Here is a 19,598-nt window from a genome sequence, read left to right as displayed (position 1 = left end):
CTTCTTATCTGGAAGTTAGAGAGAGAGAAAGAGAGAGAGTCTTCCACAATTAGCCATAGTTATGTATTAGTGATGGTGTGTGTGGATATAAAACCTTAATATGCAAATTATTCTGTTTTATGCTGTATTTATTTTTAGCCCTATTTCTTGCGCTAGTTTTTCTTCTTCGACTGTGACCCTTGCTTTTACGTGGCCAGGTAAATTTCAATCAACCCAAAATACAGGTAACTCTATCCTGTCAACCTTTACCGGGCCATTTCTCTCTTCCTTCCCTCTACATCCCGCTCTCTCTCTCCCTTTCGTTTACCTCCCTGCTGCTCTCTTTCCCCTTCTTCCTCCATCTTCCGACCATCCCGAGCTCTCTTTTTCCCTCTCCTTTTCCATTTTCTCCTCTTCTTTCCATTCACTTTCCCTCTCTCCTCTCGCTTCCCTCTGTTACCCCCATTCTTTTTTACCTCCACCCCTCTCTCTCTCTCTCTTTTTCCTCCCTCCTCTCCCCTCTCTCCCCCTACTTCTTCTCCCTCCTCCCCCACTTCTCTCTCTTTCCCCCTCCCCCCTCTCTCTCTCTCCCCTTTTTCCTCCCTCCTCCCCCATTTCTCCCCCTCCCTCTCCTTCCCTCCCCTCTCCCCGCCTCTGATCCCTCCAACAATAGCTCCTATGACCCATCTTAAAGCCCCGACACAAAAGTCTGCAAAGCCTCAGCCTCTTCCACATCGACTCCCCTTCACGTCGACTGGAGGGGGGAGGGGGAGGAGGAGGGAGGGGAGGGAAGGTCTAAGTATGTTTGGGGCTAAATGAGGTTAACTTGTTTGAGGTAAGTTGGGCCGTGTTAAGTTAGATTCTGGTTAAGTTAGATTTAGTTTAAGTTAGGTGAGGTAAAGTTAGTGTTATGGGTGAGTTAGTACAGAGTTATGGGTAAGTTAGTATAGAGTTATGCGCTAGTAAAGACTTATGATTAAGTTGCGTTAGCCTCGTCTGTTAGGTAAGATTAAGTTATTCCTATTAGAAAGTTAGATTTAGGTGAAAATTACATCCAGCTGCAACTTTAGACTCACAGTAATTCGGTCATCGCTGCATGTAAAATAAAGAGATACAGTGACGGACGAAAATTTTATCCCAAACAGTTTCGACAGAGCGACAGTTGCCGTCAAAAGTTTTTAGAATACATTTGTCGTCCATCACAGTGGGTTTCCCTTCCACCGAGCCAGCCGAACTGTGATTAAGTAAAAGCTTTTCTCTCGCTACCCCGTCCTAGGCCAGCAAAGTGAATTATAACCATACCACTTTTACAATAACTTGGCCCAAATTTTCGTCCTTTTGCTGCATTTTTAGCGTAGCTCGTTGGTGGAAAAGGACAGTGTTACTGCTCTCGTAATCCTTTTCGTAACATATATACGCGCCTAGCGCCATATTCAATTTTTTTTTTCTATGCTGACGTACTGTTATATTAAGCTTTGGAGAGCACCCCAGTAATGATGAGGTTAATTTAAAGTTACAGCCAACCTCTCTATTTTGAAAGTCTACTCGAAGCTTAATAAACTTGCAGAGAAAGCAAAATTATATATATATATATATATATATATATATATATATATATATATATATATATATATATATATATATATATATATATATATATAAAGATGCCAGCGTATTGAAGAGGCTAAGAACGCTATCGTAAATATCAAAACCTTATACGTTGATTTTTTCCCCTACCACCGACGATCTTATGCAACGCAGGAAATTCTTCGAGTAGGGAAGGGGTTACTGAGACCTATATCCCTTCTCAAAAGCAGACTAAAATCTAGAGGTACCGATAATAAAATAAAAATACGTCACAGGATTAAAGGGGCTACGTAAACAGAACACGTAATTAAAGGTACGAGAGAGACGGTAAGTAATGAAGACACGAAGGTAAACAAGCCAGCACTTCATTAAAAAAAATAATAATTGACTACAAACCCATTACAGAAAGGGATGCAAAGCTTACCTGAAATACCTTGTCCATATCGCTACTAGCTCTTGATAAATGAAGTTCTGTTTCGCCTAAAGATTTTTCCAGTTTATTTATGCATGGAGTTTCATTTCCTTCCAGCTCACCATTTGATCTTTGCATGACACATCCACATCGTCATCCTTCTCCCTCTCTCATGTTCGTATATTCAGCATCCTCATTCCCTGCGTCTTCCACCCATCTGTCACTCTCTCCACTCCACTCTAACCCACAGCAGTCCTATTTTCCACTCTTAGCACAGTTCCCCCGTCCCTCTAACTTTCCGCACTCTCCCTTAACTTCTCAAATCGCCCCATTCTATCTAGGGTCACAGCCTCACTGCTTTCCAGACGTTCTTGTTGTCATCACGCTCTCTGTACTACTGCGGTCAAAAGTCGTGAGCCACCTTCGTCTGGTCATAAGTACAGTCGACACAAAAAGTCACGTCTCCTCTCCAGCTTCTCTTTGCGCGGACTCGGAAAAATCAGACAATTCCGCTGCAACCGAAACTGACGAATTAATTAAGTTATGAATCAATGTCACTTACTGTAAACTGTTGCGGTTTTACGAGCCAGATTTTTCAAATACATGCAGAAAGAGGCACAAGTGGCGACAGGACTTTTGATGGTGGCTCTACATCGGCAACACCAAATTTGTCTATTATCAGTGCATTGCTCTTTCAATTCAGGGTTTCTTCTCATCGCTATATCAAATATTTGTAAGACGGTTCAACTATATCTATGTATCTATTGCCAGATGCCTCAATCCCGTAAGGGGTGGCCACAAATAAATCGCCTCCATGTCGCCCGGTCCAATGCCACTTCACTGCCTTGCTCCCAGCTCACACTCCGCTCTCTAATAACATAAAAAAAAGAATCCTGACTTAATCGTATGCTCTAGGTAACAGGTAACCAGGCAAGGTAACACTGGCTCTACTCCTCAGTTTCTCTTTGCTGTGAGCCTCGAAAAATTCAAACACGACGTACGTGCTTGAGGTGATGCAGTCACTTGTCTGAGGGGGCGAGAAGGAGAGGAGCGGAGGGGTGGGTGTATGCGAGTGTGCTGGGTGAGGGAAACGGGTACAAAAGGGGAAATGTCTGGGTGCTTTCCTTGTTAGTCACACACACACACACACACACGTTATCCAGCCACATCCTACTTGGTTCTACACGCTTCCTCCTCTCTTCATACAGACTCACCATACCCTTTTAACAACTTCTTTATCTGCACATCGACTGCATGGTCACGAGGAAATAATGAAAATTAATTGAGTACTGAAAAAGTCGACAACGACGGCGACAGTGATTATGGCGACGACGACGACCAAGGCGAAGAAGAAAAAGGAGGAGGAGGAGGAGGAAAAAGGAAAGAGAAGAATGAGGGATAAAGGAAGGCGCTGGTATAGAACCGAAAAATTAGTACTGATGCTCTGAGTCTATAGGCCTACTCCACTGTGCGATCTCTCTCATACACACACACACACACACACACACACACACACACACACACACACACACACACACACACCAAAGCGCTGGCCATAAAATATCCTAATTTATACAGATGTCACTGCTCTTCGTTTATGGAGTTTATGCATCCTGATCTAATTACCATCTATCTATCTATCTATTGCCAGACGCCTCAATCCCGTTTGGGGTGGCAACAAGCATATCGCCTCCACGTCGTCCTGTCCCCCGCCATTTCACTGCCCTGCTCCCAACTCACACCCCCCTCTCTCATATACCTCTCCACCCCATCCCTCCATCCCATCCTCGGTCTCCCCCTCCCACTTCCCCCCTCCACCTCACTCACATACACTCTCTTCGTCAGTCTCTCACCCTCCATCCTCTCCACATGGCCAAACCACCTCAGTGTGTTCCTCATAACACTTCCTATCACATCCACATCCACACCACAACGCTCCTTTATGTCCTCATTCGTCAGCCTGTCTCTCCTTGTGACTCCACAGGCTCCTCTCAAATAACTCATTTCCACTGCTCTCACTCTTGACTTGTGTCCTTCCAACAATGTCCAAGCTTCACTTCCGTACGTTAGAGTTGGTATCACAATACTGTCATGTAGTAACTTTTTCACTTCCATGCTCACTTCCCTGTTTCTTATCACTGCTTTCAAAGATATAATTACAATCCATAATATTCCAGTAGAGAAACACACAAGACGACAGGCAATCCCATTAACAGGAAAAAATAATCTTCAGTATCCATTAACAGAAAAAAAAAATCTTCAGCACTTATTACCATTTATAATTTAAAAAAAAAAAAATGTTTGATTAGTTTCAGATACAAAAAATATTAATGCAATCCCAGGTAAATTTTTCTGTCAACTTCTACCATCCTAACTCAAAAGGTGTCAGGTATAGAAAGCATAAACAATAAAATGTGTTGCGCAGGTGGGGTTCAGTGATATCCGAAACGATTCATATAGTTTATGTGATATCCGAAGCGATTAATACAGTTCATGATGACTATAGATTTGGCTGTTATCGCCCGACTGTGCATATGATTAAACGATGCTGACTCTACTTTTTTCTTTTCTTTTTTAAATCGAGGCGAAGATGCGCTTGACAGGTTGGTGATAATTGGCTGCATGCAACATTACTTCATAATCTCTTTACTCGTTAGCATTATTAAATGACAACATGTGCCTGTGGAGGAAACTTGGGATAGTAAATGTTATTCGGACGTGTTGCATTCAGCCAATCATCACCAACCTGTCATATGCATCTTCGCCTCAAAAAAAATAATAATAATAAAATATAAAATAAATAGTAATAATAATAATAATAATAATAATAATAATAATAGGAAACATTAAAGGAAAAGTGACAAATGGCTCCCTCATGAGAGTAAATTGACCAACACTGAACAGAATCATTGAGTATTTTGGAACAGTCATCCTCTGTGGTGGTGTTATTGTTTTACGTGTGTTTATATGTTTGTATGAGAGAGAGAGAGAGAGAGAGAGAGAGAGAGAGAGAGAGAGAGAGAGAGAGAGAGAGAGAGAGAAACCCCCTCAACCGAGCTAAGACTATTGTATTTCGGGTTAGCTATGCCACTGACTTCATTGTTATCCCTGTCGGTGGGAGGGGAGGGGAGGGGAGAGGAGGGGAAGGGAGGGGAGAGGAAGGGAGGTGAGGGGACGAAAGAAGAAAGCGAGAGAGAGAAAACTGGAAGATTCGTGGGAAAGGAAGAAGCAGAAAATGAGGAAAAAAGTGGGTAGAATTGGGAAGGAAAAAAGACTATGCAAGACGAGATGAAATATGACTAGATGAGATGATGGAGAGAGGAAAGGGTAGAAGACAGGAGAGGCTAAATGGGAAAGGGGAGGGAATGGAATGGGAGAGGTAGGGAAGGGGAAAGACCGGAAAAGTGTTTAAGAGGAGGAGGAGGAGGAGAAGGAGGAGGAGGAGGAGGAGGAGGAGGAGGAGGAGGAGGAGGGAAGAAGAGAAGAAAGTATATTGGAGACGTGGAGACAAAGAGAAGACAAAAAAGGAGGGAAAGGGAAGAGGATGGAAAGGATTTATGGAAAAGGAGAGAGGAGAGGAGAGGCTAAGAATCTGGAGGACTAGGTAGAAACGGAGGAGGAGGGGGAGAGGGAGGAGGAGGAGGAGGAGGAGGAAGGTGGGGATGAAGGTGACAGAGACCAGAGGGGGGAAAAAAACAAAAAAGGTTATACGGAAGAGAAGCATAGAGAAGAGAGAAACAAAAAAAGGAAGAGCAGGAAAAGAAAAGAACTAAGAGATGATTAAGAAAATTGTAAGAAGGAAAAGATGAGACGAGAGGATCACAGCAGTGAGAGAATAAACACACACACACACACACACACACACACACACACACACACACGCACACACACACACAAAAGGACTACTAAAAAGTTATTATGTATAAGCCGGATTAAGGAGTAGCGTACATGGAGGAGGGATGATTGAGGGAGAGAGAGAGAGAGAGAGAGAGAGAGAGAGCGTGTGTGTGTGTGTGTGTGTGTGTGTGTGTGTGTGTGTGTGTGTGTGTGTGTGTGTGTGTGTGCGTGCGTGCGTGCGTGCGTGTGTGTGTGTGTGTGTGTGTGTGTGTGTGTGTGTGTGTGTGTGTGTGTGTGTGTGTGTGTGTGCAGGTTCAACTTCAGGATATCCTTCCATCCCAACATCAGGACAATTTTCCCCTTTTTTCCTTCCGGGCATTTTCCTCTCATACTCCCCCAGGCCTTATATCTTAGAGGGAAATTATTTTATTCATGAAAAATATTATGAAATTGATCTGTCTCAAATACGAACAGAAATTCATTATAAAATTTGTCGGAAAAATCACGTCGCTACCCAAATTATTTTTTATTTTATTTATTTTTTTTTGGTCAGCGTTGGGTCAGCAGTATATATAACAGTTATCCCTATCATCGTTTCTCTGGTGATTTATTCTGGCTCTTTCGTCATTTTTCAGATCATAATTAGCTATGGGACCTAAGAGTGTTAATACTTCGCTTAGTATCTGCCATCGGAACCTTATTATTATATCCAGTAAATCACAATAACATCACCACTAGCCTTCTCATGATCAAGACAACTCTAGTATCCACCTTCATTAACCCCTGACGACATTTTGCTGAGTGAAACATAGGAGTCTGAGTGTAAAAAATAATAAAATACACAAAAAAAATAAGTGTACCTGAGTGTATGCCTGAGTGTACCTGAGTGTATGCTTGAGTGTACCTGAGTGTATGCCTGAGTGTACCTGAGCGTATGCTTGCGTGTACCTGAGTGTATGTTTGAGTGTACCTGTGTGTAAAAAAAAACCTGAGTGTAAAAAACAGACACATTTTACAACCACATAATTGTAACCGAGTGTAAATGTAAATCAAACTACTTGTAAATTATGTTTCAGAAATGCTGCCTCCCAAATAAGAACTTCGCTTTCCAATTTACCATCTCAGGTTTCTCTCTCTCTCTCTCTCTCTCTCTCTCTCTCTCCCGAACGAATACACACATCCATCTCTGAGTTACGACATGTTCAATATTGCCAGTTCCCTCTCTGTAACATATATGCTCTCTCTCTCTCCCCCCCCCTCTCTCTCTCTCTCTCTCTCTCTCTCTCTCTCTCAGGGGGAACTTGCACAATACGTTAGTCTGAGGAACTATTGTGTAAAAGAAGTACCGTATTGTAGTTGTTTGGCCATTCACTTACTGTACTTGAGAGAGAGAGAGAGAGAGAGAGAAACAATGACTACTTCGAATCGTGCTGCCAGGTACGCACAGGTGTTTCCAAAGGTAGTCACGTTAATTGTCTCCAAGTTTTTCAAAACAAATAAGTGAGGTCAACTAAGGCTTCTTGCTTACGAAATTCTTAGCATCCATATAACCACGCTAAGGTATATCGTAAATCACCATCTAAATTAATGGAGGGAATTAGAGTTATTATAATCCAGGTTTAATCTACAGTACTATGCTTCGTAATGAGGGCTTGATTATCCACATGCACAGGTGTACAACTAGCTTTCGAGTTCACCTGTATATTAACTTTGACACCACCAATTTCAATGCTCCATTACCCCTAGCCTTCTTGTTACAGGAATATGAGCAAAACATAACGCTAAATCCTTTATATTGTCTCACGCTGTAGTGGTAATAGTGGTAGTTGTGGTAGTGAAAGCAATGATGGTGGTGATTAAGATATTGGCAGTGGTGACAGAGGTGATGATAGGGTGGGCAGGTAGTGGTGTTTTGATGCTTAACTGGTCATTATACTGTAAGTCTTTCGATCTGACTTCCCGACAATGCTATTTTGCTACTCCCGAGATCAGTAACAGCAGCATAAAAGTAACGGCAACAGACAGCATTAACAGTATAAAAAAAAGTAATGAAAAATATATACGTCAGTAACATCAAGTAACACCAGAGTTAATAGCGCTAGTATAGGAGACAAATAAGTAACAGTAACACAGGAGTCAGTAGCATTAAGTAACACAAGTAGCGCTAACATGGAAATTTAAAGTAACAAAAGTAACAGTAACATGGGAGCCAGTAGCATTAAGTAACAAAAGGGGCGAATATGGAAGTATAAAGTAACAAAAAGTAATAGTTACACAGGAGTCAGTAGCATTCAGTAACATAAGTAGCGCGAATATGAAAGTATAAAGTAGCAAAAGTAACAGTAACACAGGAGTCAGTAGCATTAAGTAACATTAAGTAACACAAGAGCAGCGCTATTATGGAAGTATAAAGTGACAAAAAGTAAGTTACAAAGGAGTCAGTAGCATTAAGTAACACACGTCAGTTGCATTAAGTAACACAAGTGGCGCGAATATGGAAGTATAAAGTAACCAAAGTAACAGTAATACAGGAGTCAGTAACATTAAGTAACACACGAGTCGCATTAACTGAAGACACATTGGGTTTATCCTCCACTTCCCACCGCCAATGACCCGGCCTGAGAGTCACTATACTTTTGGGGGCAATCATGAGAGGGCCATCATGTCGTGAGCACGTCGTTAGGACCAGCCACCAGCCAGGGCACACCGCAGGACAAACAGACTGCCACTATACCCACCCACACCGCAGGACACATACACATTGCCATTATACCCACCCACACCGCAGGGCACAAACACACTGCCAATATTTCGACCCATACCGCAGGACACACACGGCAAGACTCACACACTCTGCCAATATACAGTACCTACCCACACCGCAGGACACACACACACTGCCAATATTTCGACCCACACCGCAGGACACACACCGCAACACACACACACATTGCCAATATACCCACCCACACCGGAGGAGACACACACACTGCCAAGATATCCACCCACACCGCAGGACACACGCCACACGACCATTCGGAAGGGCAGAATAAGCTCCAAGTAGCCAATATTATCAAAAACACCTTAACGAGAGGGAAATAGTAACTTCTTCTCCATTCTAACAGCTCTGGTGCTGTTCTTTTGTTTTATGCTGACGTAAACAAGCAAAGGGGGTAAGACTGCAAAATTATTCCTTCCAGTGAATACCAAACTAAAGAGCGAAGATCCACTATAGATACCTGGATACACTGCAATTAAAACACTGGAGGTCACAGTCACGGAGATATACTGTACATATGTTAGGACTCCATGTTATAATTACAGATCATAATAGATAAATAGATAAATAGATAGAGAGAGAGACAGATAGAAGCAGGAAGTCAGATGATGAGAAGGTATTGTGTCTTTTGCTTGTCCTCTTTTGCTTTGATAAAGCATTCATACCTTGTGTGTCCTGGTTTTGCACAATAATGACATAGAATGGACCTATCCCTTGACTGTGACCTACGATGTGATTTCCATTAAGAAGTGTTGTTTATGGCGCGAGACCTGCTTGGGCTGCGCGAAAACTTATGAAACTGCCTGTAGCACGGCGTCAGTGATCGAGGCCTTGTCATGTTTGGTTGTTTGGTCTGCCTGCTTTCGGGTCGCGATCGATTTTGTTCTCTGTTTGGGGTCGGTGTAGATGTTTTCACAGCTGATACTGTCTCAGGTACCCTCATTCTACTAGAATGTGCATGTGTGTCGACCATACCTGCGTTACTGCACTGCATCTCTACCTCGTTCATTAAGTCTAGCAAGCACATTCCTGGGGTGTACGCGATCGTCTTGGCGATCTTAAGGTCCTATCATACAGACTGAGAGTGACAGAAATGTTCAATTTTATGCATGAAGGACTAAGCTAAGAGTACTGACCGACTCCTCCATTAGACTGCTGGACAGAGATGGAGTGAGAGTATGCTGCTAGACGGGTACTACACACCCACTACAATGGGGAAGAGATGGGAACAGATTATAGCCGAGACACTTGGAGAGAGAGAGAGAGAGAGAGAGAGAGAGAAACATACGGGAAAGAACTCTAACATTTTTCCCTACGCAAACGACTCTACATAAAAGGATACGAAGCCTTTTCTCTTAAGCCAAGCAGTTTCCTACGCACAAACAGATGGCATTACAAACCATCAGGCAAACCCACACACACACACACACACACACACACACACACGCGCGAAAAAGGCGACACAAGAGAAACACAGGGAAAAACAGGAGACAATTATCTTTTTCGCCACGAGTAAAAAATATTCCCACTATATTTGCCAGAATTATTTAACTTTCCTGTGTGGTTTCGCGTAGGCATGTGAAGCTCCCTAATACTTCCTTACCAGTCCCTCTCCAGCACCCATCCTCGTGCTGAAGTGGCTGAGGTGATGAATATACAGGTGCATATCTTAAGTCTACTCACCTACTTCCGGCCAATCAGCAACACCTCACTCACCTGTAAAGAAAACATCAAAAATAAATTACAATATCCACAGCATTTATGAATAAGGAAATAATGAATGAATAAGGACAATCAACAGGAATATTAATGGTCACCTCTCCCTCTCTCTCTCTCTCTCTCTTTTTTACGAGCGGTCGTTAACAAGAAGAGCTAACAGCATGCATATCCCAACCCTTCGATTTTATGAAAGTGAAACGGGGCGATATTTCTCCATAGGCTTTCGGTGATTTTAGTCGACGGGAGTAGCTAAAAATCCAGGTTTCATTGCTCTCTCTCTCTCTCTCTAGATGATTTTTCCTCTAACGGATTTACAGTAGATATGGCTTAACTTTAACCTCATCAGTACGAGTTTTTTCCTAACTTTAAAAAATTGGTTAAAAGAAAGTTGGTTGACGGAGCTAATGCGTGAAATTGTGAAAAATAATAGTGCATTAAAAGAAAGTGTAAAGAAAATGTAAATTGATGGTATAACACTGAATATGATGAGCCTAAAATATGAGACACTTAGCACGTAAAACACAGTACGTCAAGATATGCACAAATCAAGGCATCAAACACCTTATCCACACACACACACACACACACACACACACACACACACACACACACCTCAAGCCTCCCTGATAATGGTGTTGCAGGATGTTGCGTAACTTTCAACACACTTTACTTGTTGCAATCTATGGTGTTCAGTCTACCGCATTCCTCTTTCACTCACCACTCTTCCATATACTTTACTTCTTATATCCTTCTCAACAGACTTATTCTTCTAAAATTCGAGCATTCCTGTCTCTCACCTTTGCTTTATATAGTGGCACAACACATGCACTCCGCCAGCTTCCGGTACCCCACTTTCATCCAGGCTTACGGTGAAAATTCTGAATAAGTTCTCGACAAACCTCTCCCTCCTTCCTTCCTTCCTTTCTTCTTTCTTTCCTCCCTCCTTCCCTTCCTTCCTCCCATCATCCCTTCATTCATTCTTTCCTTCCTTCCCTCCGCTATTTTTCAAGGTACGCTGCTGCACTTCCATCCATTTCCGCTGCTTTTCCAAACTTCACTTTCTCCCACCTTACCACACCCAGCGACTTCCCAACCATCTAGATCTGTACGATGCAAAATTTCCACCACAACAATATAAGGCTTTTTAAAATGCTCACTCCACCTCCTTCACCTTACCGGAGTCTTTCACTGTTTTCTCATCGTCTCCCCTTAAAGCTTCACTCACTTGCTCCTTCGTTTTCTTCACCTTATTTACTTCCTTCAAAGACAATTTCTTACTCTTTACGAAATTCCTCGGTACTTATTATTCATTCGCCCTCCTCTTAACTCCCTTACCTTTCACTTGCCTTCTTGCTGTTTTTCTTTGCATTCCTTCAACTCTCGAATATTCCCTTTTAATCATCCATACACTCCTTATGTCATAAACTTCAGTAACTTTCCTAAACACCGGTTCCCTGAGGTCGCATTTTTCTTTCACCTCTCTCTCTCTCTCTCTCTCTCTCTCAGCCGGGAAGCAGTAGAAGGTAAATCCTCTTGTCGCTCTGAAAAATTGGAATCGGTAAGCTAGGCCTCCTCTGATATAAGGGAGGGAGGGAGGAAAGACAGGGAGGGAGGGGAGGAGAGGTAGAGAGAGAGAAAGTGGGGGGAGGAATGAAAAGGGAGGAGGAGGAAGGGTAAAGAGAGACGAAGGGAGGGGATGAGAAGAGATGAAAAGGAAATAAGACAATAGGAAGACAAATGGGGGTGGAGAGGAAACGATGAATGGCAGGAGAAGAAGGGGAAATAAGGGAGGGGGCAGGAAGAGGAGGATGGGAGGGAGAAGTAGGTGGGTATGGGAAAAGAGGGGAGAGGGAAAGGAAGAAAGAGGTAGGGGAGAAGAAGAGGAAGAGGCCAGGAGAGGAGCAGACAAGAAAAGGGGGAACAGATCAAGGGGAGCGGATGGAAAGGGAGAGGAAAAGGGGAAGATGGAAAGGGGGATGAAGGGAGGAAAGACGGAGAGAAAAGGGGAGGAGAGGAGGGTAGGAACAAGATGGGGAGAAAAGAGAATACATAAAAAAAAAAAAAAGGTAACGTACTTCCTATAATTCAAGCATAATCGTGATAAATCAGGTGTGTGTGTGTGTGTGTGTGTGTGTGTGCTGCAATATATACATACATGTACACTTTATTTATGCTAGTGCAGTGAACATATGTAACCGTAGGAAATGTGTACAAAGGGCACTGTACAAAAATTGGGCATATTCTGTGTAGTTCAGGCACAAAAAAAATGTACAGAAATTGATAAAAATACATCTAACTTTAGGCCACCTTCTTGCTCGCTAAGTAGATCCCCTAACACCTCATCCTTACCGATTTATTTCTAGTTATCGGACGTTAATATTTTCTCTCGTATGCCACCGCACAAAATGTCGATATAGAACATGACACAAAAGAGACTAACAAGGAGTGCAAAATAAATCACTGAGAAGGAGGTGCTAGGAGCCTCTTGAGCTAGGAGAATACAGTCCTTTATACTTACTATCAATTTTTATTTTACTAATTTCTTTCCTTCTTGTAAAATTTTCTTCATGACCGCCAAATGCTGGTAATCACTGTTTCTCTCTCTCTTTTCCTGTAAGGTGTACTGACGGAGGGTGTAGATGGTATAAAGAGCCCTGTCCTGTACTACACTTGAGGAGTAACTGGAGTGTAAGTGTAATTATTTGTACTAAGACAGAACCGCCTCGCTGGGGTCAGTAAGGTTTGTGTGGTCTGTGTATCTATGTTACTATTTAATTCATGTTTCTCTGCTCCCCCACCCCTCTCTCTCTCTCTCTCTCTCTCTCTCTCTCTCACACACACACACACACACACACACACACACACACACACACACACACACACACACACGCCACAAATCTTAGAGCAAAACAATACTGTCGTGGATTTCAACAACTGGGGCGAGAAACGGAGGGGAGGGAGAAGGTGGGGTGGAGAGGGAGAAGGTGGGGAGGAGGGGAGCTGGGACAGAGGGAGGGGTAGGGAGGGGAAGAAAAGAGGGGAGGGAAGGAGGAGAGGTGGAAGGTAAAAGGGGAAGGGGAGAGGGAAGAAGGGGGAGGGTTGGGATTGTGGGAGAGGTGAAAAGGGAAAAGAAGGGGGAAGAAGAAGGGAAGACAGAACGGTAAGGAGGAGGGGAAGAAAGAGGGGAAGAGAAAGGGGAAGAGGGAGGGGAAAGGAGAGGAAGAAGGGTGGAAGGAGGAGGCACAGGGAAGAAAGGAAGGAACAAAAAAGAACTAGATAAAGAAGGAATTAAAGGAGAAAGTAATAAGACATTGATAAGAAAAAGAGGAGATATGTGAAATTCAAGGTACGAGAGAGAGAGAGAGGGAGAGAGAGAGAGAGGTAAATCCAACATCTAATTTGCCACATCCCCTTTCCATTCTTAAATCTAAATGGTTACTTTATAGGAGGGAGGGAGGGGGGAGAAGAGTATGGGGAGGAAAGAGAGTGATGAGAAATATGGAAGAAGGAAGACGTGGAGAGACGGAAGAGAGAACTGGGGAGGAAGGGCAGGTAGGAATACAACAGGAGAGATAGTTAGGGAGGGAGGGGAGAAAAGAGACGAGTAGAGGATTAGAGAGAGAGAGAGAGAGAGAGAGAGAGAGAGAGAGAGAGAGAGAGAGAGAGAATCCTATGATCATTGTTCATCAAAGGAAAGACGGATCAAGGCAGTGAAATGACGCTACTCTCTCTCTCTCTCATGGTCTTCATCCCTCCTTTCTTACTGACTCTCTCTTCTCATCCTCACCCCCACTTTTCTCGTCGGCTCCCTCTCATTCATCCCACTCCTCCCTTCCGTTCCTCTTCTCCTCCGTCCCTCCCTCACCTCCCCTTGCTTCCTCCCTCCATCCATCTTTCTTGACCTTACGAAAACTTCTGAGAGATGGAAGATAAATTTGCTGCAAGACGGTCTTTAACCTATACTCACTTTTGAGCCAAAGGTGGATGCTGTCTACAGTTCTATTTTTAAGATAATGAAGTGTTTGGAGTCGAATGAGGTGAATTTATTGTGCAACTCTCTCTCTCTCTCTCTCTCTCTCTCCAGCGAATAAAAGAAGACTGGGAAAACTAGGTCAAGCAAGTGTGTGTGTGTGTGTGTGTGTGTGTGTGTGTGTGTGTGTGTGTGTGTGTGTGTGTGTGTGTGTGTGGATAATGAGAGAGAGAGAGAGAGAGAGAGAGAGAGAGAGAGAGAGAGAGAGCGCCTGGGGCCAAACTATCTGGTCTGACAGCTGACTCTCCCCTCGTGGCAGGACAACAGGAGGAAGGGGGAGGGAGGAATGGAGGAAAGGAGAGAGGGAGGGAGGGAAAATGAAAATATGGAGGGAAAAAGGAAGAGGAGAAGAGTGAAGGAAATGGAGAGATGGTGAAAAAAGGAGGAAAGGTGAGAAGGAGAGACGGAAAATGAAAATATTGAGAAAAGGAGGAAGGAGTGAAGGAGGAAGTGAAATGGAATGATAGTGAGAAATGAAGGAAATGGAAGAGGAGAGGAGAGAGATGGAGAGAAAGGGATGGAGGGATGAAGAAAGGGAGGGAGGGAAGATGGAGGGGTGGAGAGAAGTGGAAGAAGAAATACAGAGAGGGAATAGGGGAATGAGAATGGAAAAAGAGGAATAAATGACCAACCCATTCAGCCCGAGTACCTACCATGCTGTCTCTACTGTTAAGGCCAAATCCCTCACAATGAAGGAAGAAAATTGAAGGAGGAAGGATGGAGGAGGGGTGAAGGAAATAGGAGGGATGGCGTAAAGGAAAGATGGAGAAGGGATAGCGGGAGAGAGAGAGAGAGAGAGAGAGAGAGAGAGAGAGAGAAACGGGAAGAATGCGAGGGAAACCGAAGAAGAATGCGAATGTGGAAGACAATGTGACTGGTGGAGAGGGGGCACTGAACAAAAAGAGTGAGGGAGAGACAAAGGAACCCTGAGGAAAATTGGTATCTTGGTAGGGGAGGAGGAAGAGGAGGAGGAGGAGGAGGAGGAGGAGGAGGAGGAGGAGGGAAAAGTAGGGGAGAGGGGGAAAAGTGAGAGGAGAAGAGGGGAGAAGGAAAGAAGTATAAGACGATGGGGAGAGAGGTGATGGGAAGGAAAATGGAAGAGAAGAGGGACTATGTGGGGAGAGGAGAAGGGATAGAAGAGTGAGACTGAAGGGGATATGAGGAAGAGAAGAGAAGGGGAAAAAGGAAGGAGGAGGGAAGGGAGAGGAGAGAACAGGGAGAAGAATGACAGAGGAGACGGAGGGGAGAGAGGAAAGAGGAGAAAGAGTAGGAAAAGTGATAATAGAGAGAAGGGAGATAAAAGGAGAGGAAACGAAGGAGAGGAGAATGAAGGTAAAAATAGGGAAGATGGAGGAGAGGAGAGGAGACGAGAGGAAAGAAGAGGAAAGGGAGTCAAGGGGGGGAGTCTCGAAGAAGAAGGGAAGAAAATAGGAAGATGAAGAGGAGAGGTAAAGAAAAGAAAGAGAAGGGTGGAAGGAGGAAAAATGAAAGGGAGAAGAAAGGGTGGGGGAAAGGAAAGAAGGAGAGAGAGATGAGAAGAATGAAGAGGAGGGAAGACCGAGAGGAATAAAGAGGAGCAAAAGAGAGGGAGAGAAGAAAAAAGGAAGAAAATGTCGAAAGGAAGAAGGGAGAGAAAATACGAAGGGGGAAAACAAGAGGGATAAAGGGAGAGAAGGAGGAGATGGAAGGGAGACGATAGGAGGAGGAGGAGGTGGAGGAGGAAGCATAAGCTAATTAAGGCAAGGCAATTAATCCAAATAAGCTTAGAGAGAGAGAGAGAGAGAGAGAGAGATGCGTGTGGATGACGCTCCCGTAAAATAGAACTCTGAAATTACTGAGCGAAGACGGACGATAGTAAAAAATAAAAAAAAATAAAATGGAGAAGGAAGGGGAGCGAGCACTGAGAAGGATTTGCTGAAATTTCACTTGACCCAGCATCATAAAAAAATAAAAATAAAAATAATAATAATAATAATAATAAATTCCGTCTTGAATATATCGATAAGGGAAATAGAGATAAGACTGATAATATTAGACGCATGAGAGAGACAGACTAGGGAAACAAGGCAGAGAAATGAGAGGAAATAAACATAAAGACGATACAAAAAGAAAGAATACGGAAAATACACGAAAGATCGCTCATAGGCTGCAACATACGTGAATATTCAACTTCACCCAGATAGCTTGTCGTTCAACCCATTCCTCTCAATATCTATTCTCTTCATCCTTGATTAGCCTTCAACCCTTCCACCAAGTCTGGCCCACATCGAATAAAAAATGTTTGAGTTATAAGGTTAACAGTCTAAGCTTACCGTATGATAATTACTTGACCGTTCTCAGTGTCGAATCACTTTCTTCTTGCCTTACCCTCAACCTTCCACCATGTTTGGTTTAAATCAGACCAAAACTACTTAAGATGACCTTCCTACAAGACCTTGACCTTTCACCTATTGTTCTCGAAAACAGTTGGTCAACCGCTGAGCACACACACACACACACACACACACACACACACACACACACACACACACACACCAACGAAAACAATACCCGGCTCTCGCAATCGCAAGCGCGGGTGTAAAAACTGAAAAAGAAGAGATTTACACTTTCAGCCTCTCCTATCTACTGCCAGCTGAATAAGACTGGCTGGGACTGATGCAAGAAAGAAAGAAAGAAACAAAGAAGTAAAGAAAAAGAAAAAAAGAAAAATCGCCATGGCCATGAAGGAGGAGGGGTGAAAGGTGACAACACTCTCTGTTCCTCAAATCACTCTCACCTGAAAGAAAGTCTGGCGTTTGATTGAAGAAAATACCAGAGTTTTCCCCAAGATGAGAGGGTTAAGTGACAGAATTAACAGTGACAGAATTAACAGCGACAGAATTAACAGTGACAGAATTAACAGTGACACAATTAACAGACAGAATTAACAAAGACAGAATTAACAAGAACAGAATTAACAGCGAACAGATTTAAGAGACAGAATTAACAGTGACAATTAACAGCGACATAATTAACAGTGACAGAATTAAGAGACAGTATTAACAGAGACAGAATTAACAAAGACAGAATTAACAGTGACAGAATTAACAGCGACAGAATTAACAGCGACAGATTTAAGAGACAGAATTAACAGTGACAATTAACAGCGACATAATTAACAGTAACAGAATTAACAGGGACAGAATTAACAGTGACAATCAACAGTGACAGAATTAACAGTGACAGAATTGACAGTGACAAAATTAACAGTGACAGAATTGACAGTGACAGAATAAACAGTGACAGAACTAGGAGACAGTATTAACAGTAACAGAATTAACAGAGAATTAACAGAGAGAATTAACAGTGACAATTAACACTTAGGCTCCTATCACACTCAGAATAACAAAATCGTGGACATTTGCTAGGGTACATCACAAGAGCTGCCCCGACCATGAAGGGGTTACTGATAAACATTGAGATCCTATGACTCACTTGTACCTGAACAAAATAATAAAAAAAAGGGGGAAGGAAAATAAAAGATGGGACAAAAGAAGGGGTAATTTTAGAGGTAGAAGAGACGGAGGAGAAGAAGACAGCATAAAGAAAAAATTAATGAAATATAAAATCGATATATAAAACGACGACGAAGGAAGACGGAAAAAGGATATAAGAAATGGAGGAATTTTAAAAACGCAAAAAGAAAAAAAAAAGAAAAAGGGATGACCAGGAGAAAATCGAAATAAAGAAAACGGGGAGAGGTTGTAAAAGAGAAAATGGGTGATAAAAATACGCTTGACAGAAAAAAGGATTATGGCAAGGGAAAGGAAATGAGGCAACAAACGAGAGAGAGAGAGAGAGAGAGAGAGAGAGAGAGAGAGAGAGAGAATCACTCCTAAAGGCCACAGTCTCATAAAACACGAAAGGGTAATCTAACTTTCCATGTACGTCTTGCTGACTTAGAAAGGACACACACACACACACACACACACACACACACACACACACACACAGCTCTCTCTCTCTCTCTCTCTCTCTGATTTAGTTACTCGTTCACTCATCCCCTCTAACTCATTCCTTCACCCACTCTGTAAATCTCACACTCTCACTCACCCACTCACTCACGCACTCACTTACTCACTCACTCACCCACTCACTCAACCACTCACTCACTCACTCACCCACCCACTCACTCACTCACTCACTCACTCACCCACCCACCCACTCACTCACTCACTTACTCACTCATCCACTCACCCACCAACTCACTCACTCACTCACTCACCCACTCACTCACTCACTTCCACCAGCTTGCAAAATCCCTCTCACTTTCCAGCGACATACAGCCCCCATACGCACATACACCAAAACTAACACAGATATGCACACACACTAAAACACACACATCCACGTGTACACGCAATTACACTGGCGCTCAAACCACTGCACACACACACACACACACACACACACACACACACACACACACACACAATACTATACACATGCACAAAAACGCAAATACAGACACATATAGAAACGTACACACACACACACACACACACACACACACACACACACACACACACACGAGCCAGAGCTGAAGTTGTAGATAAAATTGTGCAAAGTTAGGAACCCTCTTTAGTCCGAGAAATTAATAGTGGTGGCCAGGCCTTCCTCTCTCTCTCTCTCTCTCTCTCTCTCATTGTCAGTGTCGAAAAGCTAAAAGGGTATTATGTTTTGTTTGAGGTGTGTGTGTGTGTGTGTGTGTGTGTGTGTGTGTGTGTGTGTGTGTGTGTGTGTGTGTGTGTGTGTGTGTGTGTGTGTGTGTGTGTGACGAAATCTACTTAAACAGCTCTTTCCGATTTTAACCAAACATGGTGTACAGGTTGAAGGTTAGCCAGGGGGTCGACCTACTGATTTTGAGAACAGCAGGTCAAAGGCTCGAGCTACAGGATTAGGTCAAGGTCAGCTTAATTTTTCTTTAATTCTAGATAATATCTGAGGAAGGGCGAGGCTCTAGTGCTCTCTGAATGCCCCCCCCCCCATTTTTCTTTTCATTATAGTTGGAAAATGTGAGTGCGTTTAAGTATTTGGGTAGTGTGATGAGTAAGGATGGAGGTTTGGAGGGTGAAGTGCTTGAAAGGGTGCAGCAGGGAAGAAGGGTTGCTGGTTCCTTGAAAGCAGTGATAAGGAACAGGGAAGTGAGCATGGAAGTGAAAAAGTTACTACATGACAGTATTGTGATACCGACTCTAACGTACGGAAGTGAAGCT

This window comes from Coenobita brevimanus, chromosome 29 (genome assembly GCF_032717465.1).
Source record: "Coenobita brevimanus isolate Jiangsu-jjx chromosome 29, ASM3271746v2, whole genome shotgun sequence".
Lineage (NCBI taxonomy): Eukaryota > Metazoa > Arthropoda > Malacostraca > Decapoda > Coenobitidae > Coenobita > Coenobita brevimanus.
This window is presented reverse-complemented; position numbering follows the sequence as displayed.